A 5,246-nucleotide genomic window follows, 5' to 3' on the forward strand; every position below is an offset into this window, starting at 1 on the left:
GCTTTCGAAAGGTGGACCTTTCTTCTTCAGGGGCAAACTGGGAATGGTCTTATTTGGTTGTAATCTGAGGCACCCGTCCTTCGTTCGGGAGCATAAGGATTGAATGTAGGGCTTGAACTAATCAGTCAAGAATTTTTATTTATATGTATAATTTATTTCACACATAATTTACTTTACAACAGTTTTATTCCACATTACAGAAATGGTGTTACAATGACTTTATTACTTTTATTAATCTATTTCCACAGCTTCAATGTTTGTTGATACTCTGAGTGCTTTTCGATACACCACATTATAGATATCTTCGTGGTCCTTGTCTTGAACACTCAACATAGAATCAGTTCTAGATTAATGCATAAGTCTATATAAAACTAGCAGAATAAGGGAAGAGTGAGTTGTTATTGTTATTCCCAAACATTAGTTGGACTTAAGGCCCAACTAAACCTTAATCCAACCCTACATAAAATTGGCCATGTAAAAAGCAAGAGGTTTTCAAATGTAGTCCTGTCATTTTAAGAGTCCAACCTTGTGTTTTGATTAACTTTTACCTGGAAAAAAATGTGAATATTTGACATTTTTAATGAATATACTCAAAAATTCTCATGAAAAATAAAAAAATTAAGGAATAAAAATATTTTCCTACACTGTGGAGTCACTAACTGATTGAATGACAAAATCGGCTGTTCTTTCCAACACCGAGGGAGCCATTTCCTTACAACGGGCATGTGGCAGAACACCCAGAAAGTAAATGTTCTAAGCCTTGTGATCGAAGTGAAAGACTAAGCTGTCAATTGCCCTATATGAAAAGTCAACATTCCTGTCCTATAAATCATTAAATGTTAGATATGAGAGACAATCCTGTCAGTAAAACTACACGAAAAGTCAAGATATGTACGTTACAACGCCCAGAAAGTAAATGTTATTCCAAGTTTAATAATTTAGTAGGACAGATCGATAGGCCTAGCATACTATCTGTTCAAAAAATTTAATTCTCGAAATTCTTTCAAAAAAGACAAAATGTCAACAATTCTAACACATTTCCAGATTAAGAAATTGACTTTTTTTTTCAAAATAATTTACTTACAATTTAAAGGTTTATTTTTTTGCGCATGAAACAAGTTATACAAACTGCACAAGGCAGTGTTTTAATATAGCCGCAAGGGACACTTTGAGGAACTTTATCAATAATGTTTAGCGACAAAGACGTCCAGTCGAAACAACACGTTCTCGACATGAAGAAGGGGTTTGAAGATTGTCCTGCATTAAAAGACAAAGTCTTTCAAGTTGTTATGCCTGAAATAGTAAATGCATATTATTTTAAGCATATTTCACTGTACTTGTTTCCTCTTACGTATGTTACATTAAACATATTGCATTGTATGTATTTTTATCTTAATTAGGCATGCTATTTCTTATTTTATGTTATTTAAATTAAAGGTCTTCCAGTGTTTATTTCTTTACATTAAACATATTACAGTGTGTGTTACCTGTGTTCTTTATTGGAAAAAATCTTTGTGATATAACATAAAAAGGTTTTTAATAGTGCATTATAAAAGTATGCCCCAACTTTCAAAATATAATGAAATTCAACGAGTTAAAGTGTTTGTACTAAGGTTTAATCTCTAACATACCATACTTCTTTAAGTCCGCAATGATGAAATTTCTTGTTAGATGGGGGAGATATTGAGAACACAGACAAACAAATATAACATTAGTTAATTTAAATTAACTTGCTATCCCCCTTTTTTTTGTTAAAGTAAAACGTATTGTTGGATTATTACCAGTGGCTGCCCTGGATTTCCGAAATCTACAATTATACGGATGAAGGAGTGTTAAATAAAATGCTAAGAGAAATGTCGAAGACTCTAAAATTACGGTAAGATTTTTTCCCAATTGGAATAGGTTTAAAACGGAATATATATTTACACTTTGTATTTGTCCTAAGTAACTTTACCGTTTTGCTACCGATTTACTATACATAATTATACTTGAGATGTAGCTACTAATTTAGTATATGTGATAAACAATATGGTGTAGATTCATCTTACGTAATTAGCCATTTAAAGCAGATCAATCTATTTATCTTGGTAATTATTTATTTATTTTATAGTCATTTTATTCATCATTTTATAGTCGGTTGAGATGACGTTTTCCACGGACAGGAGCAAATCAAAAACAACATTTTGTGTCTGTTCTCTTCATTCGAGTAGAAAACTTTATTTTTCAAGTCTACAGCTGTTAAGTGAATACTGGTAACTGTTCGGCAAGATCTTGTTGTATACGCTTTTTCTGTTTTATCAAAAAAATTAACAATTATATATATATAGATAGATGCATATATACACAAGAGTGGTACAGCCAGACATTAATAATATACAACGTTCCGCAGCACCATGAGTTACTTCAAGTTATTAGCATATTTTGATTCCCAAACTCCCTTTATGTGCTCTCATCGTACAAAAAGTCGTTTCAAAGTAGTAAGTAAAGTTTTAGGTCTCCTGTGTGTTATAACTATTTCATTATATTTCCTCCATGTGTTACAGATTCAACGTTACGATTTTAAGCCAGAGTAGTAACTGTATTAAAGAAAATGACTGCTGGACCCAGTCGTTGCAAAGGATTTATTCAGGTGTAAGTTTATCAATAATCAATGATTCTTTTCATTCAAAGGTTAAGTAGAACTTGTATTGTTATTATTCTAATTTTCTCGATGACATGTATTTTAGAAGGTAGTTTATTATTAACTTTGATTTTTAGTGTGATTTCTTTTCTTAATTATTTTAGTTTGAAATGTAAGATTTTATTTTTGTTATTGTAAACTGTCTTCTTCATTTACTTTAAAAAGTGCATCATTTTCATCATGCTTTAATTGTTATCGTTTTTCTGATTTTTTAACACAAAATGTTTCATTCACTAACTTTAAAAATATACATAGTTTAGCTACGAAAATCGAAACGTTCTGTAAAAGTGATGAGTCGCCAAATTCTATCCTAGTTCCCATCACTCTCTGCCAGATTTTATATCCCTGTTTCGCCTAGTTTTCAAGGAAACAAGACGAAAATGAAATAATCTACTGACTTGTCCAATCTGCCTTTTTGTTTTTTGTGATCAAATATGTTTCGAGGTTTTTTTTTTTGTTCTGAGGTATCTTATTCTTATCAAAATAAAGTGCGACTTTCGTCTTGGAGCACTATTTAGTTCAAAAGTAAAACAAAACATTGAAAGATACGAATTTGTTAGGAACACTCAGCAACTTGAAAACTTTTCAGACTCTTAAGTAGGCCTGAAGTTAAAATTTGCCTTATTAAGAGTTAATGGTGGCTTAGCCCTTTTAGTTCAGTTGATGAAGTACTCGCCTGGTTTATCAGATGTTTCGGATTCAATCTCAAGACGTGGTGAAATAGTATCACATTATTAAAAAGTGTCTTAGTAGAAGTTATTAGTGGAATAACCCTTTAACTCAGTTGATAAAACGCACACCTAGTGTATGAGAGACTTTGTGGCTGATTCCAAGTTGAGGAAACAAACAAACTAAAAAAAAAAAAGATTAATACGTAGTCTAGAAACGTCATTCATAACAAACACTAAAGCATATTTAAAATGTTTAGTCAATTTAAATTAAATAAGAATCCAGTTATTGGTTATATACAAATTCTCAAACCTGCAATCACATTTAAATAATGTACCTCCACTGCATACATCGAACCTCGGATTTTAGCATTGGAAGCCTGTAAACTTACCATTAATCCATCAGGGGAACAGCCTACTTGTTCATATTGCTGTAAAGTTGTACAGTTTATAGAATGAGAAATTACCACAAAATTTTAATTAATTGTTTATGTTTGGTTTGTTTGTTTGTTTGTAATTAAGCACAAAACTATACAATGGGGTATCTGTGCTCTGCCCACCAGGGGTTTCGAAACCCGTTTCTAGCGTTGTAAGTCCGCAGACATTTTGGCATATTTTGGAAACCTCGACTTAACCAGTAATTATGTCATTCAAACTCCATGTATTAAACCTAGTGGTCAAACATCACAAATACTCAACAGTGTATTATGAAATAACAAACTCTTTATTAAAACTTATCATAAGAAATAATTTTCAAAATAGTAGGAAACAAGCAGTCTCAAAAAAAAACAAAAAACTATGGATATTGACAGAATGGATTTTAAAATGGCCCAGATGAGCGAGAGCAAATTTTAAATGTCAACTTGAAAATTACTAAATTCTGGAAGCTGAACTCAAAGTTGTACTTGAAGATTTCCGGTAATTTGTATATACATGCATTTTACAGTAAGGTCAGTTTCATTCTAACTGGGATAATGATGTCAAAGTATCAGTTTAAACTTTTTTTTTTATAGATGAGGAACAATTCCTGTCTACGTAACTAAACAGCTGAACAAACAGTTGGTTAAAATGTACTTCTGTTGTTAGGTCTTGATCTGAATCATAAACAGTTCCTTTCTAGCAACCATAATTAAACAGGAGTGAATTCTGTAGATTAAAATGTACTTCTGTTGTTAGGTCTTGTTCCAAATTAGGGTTAACTTAATCATTTACTAGCAATAGACGAAGACATTAAGCCACAAAAGGATTATTTAAACTAAAATTTAGTATGGTCATGAACACTTCAACTTAAGAATGTTTTACTTGTACATACTTATATTTCTACCACCAAATACAAATTACATATTTCTAAATTTTTGTGAATAGTAAATAGTCGCACCAAGGGTGGTGGTGCTGTCAGTTAAGAAGGTTTGTTTGTTTGTTTGTTTGTAATTAAGCACAAACTACACAATGGGCTATCTGTGCTCTGCTCACCACGGGTATCGAAACTCGGGTTTTAGTGTTATAATCCGCAACAGTTAAGAAGGAAAAATAATTTATAACTAAGGAAAATACCATTTCTTTCAGGAATTTGACATTGGAGTAGGGCCATTCACAATAAGGCCAAAAAGACTTTTGAATGTTGGCTTTACATCACCATTTCATATAGATGAGTTTGGATTTCTTGTTGGTGAAAAAAAACAAGATACAGACTTGATTGGCTTTTTTAATCTCTTTGAGTGGCAGGTGAGTGGACATAGTGTTAGCGTTATAATTTATTTTAAAAATGTATCGATGTTTGTTTTATAGTATTAGATCGTCAACAAATTAAAGTCGCGTTTTGGAACACTTTCATTAACCCCCCCCCCCCCCAACCCAAAAACAAACAAACGTACATCACTATAATAGTTAAACGAACC

The 5,246-nt window shown here is 31.8% G+C and overlaps 1 protein-coding gene across 1 annotated transcript in view; it reads left to right on the plus strand.

Moving 5' to 3' along the window:
• Positions 1–5,013: 5,013 nt before the first annotated feature.
• The window catches only part of LOC111087779, an 8,985-nt gene continuing 8,752 nt past the window's right edge, over positions 5,014–5,246 (plus strand). The window contains exon 1 of the mRNA XM_022395625.1: positions 5,014–5,073. The gene's annotated coding sequence lies outside the window, so the exon portion shown is untranslated. The remainder of the gene's footprint in view (positions 5,074–5,246) is intronic.

Source organism: Limulus polyphemus, unplaced genomic scaffold, assembly GCF_000517525.1.
Source record: "Limulus polyphemus unplaced genomic scaffold, Limulus_polyphemus-2.1.2 Scaffold2617, whole genome shotgun sequence".
NCBI lineage: Eukaryota > Metazoa > Arthropoda > Merostomata > Xiphosura > Limulidae > Limulus > Limulus polyphemus.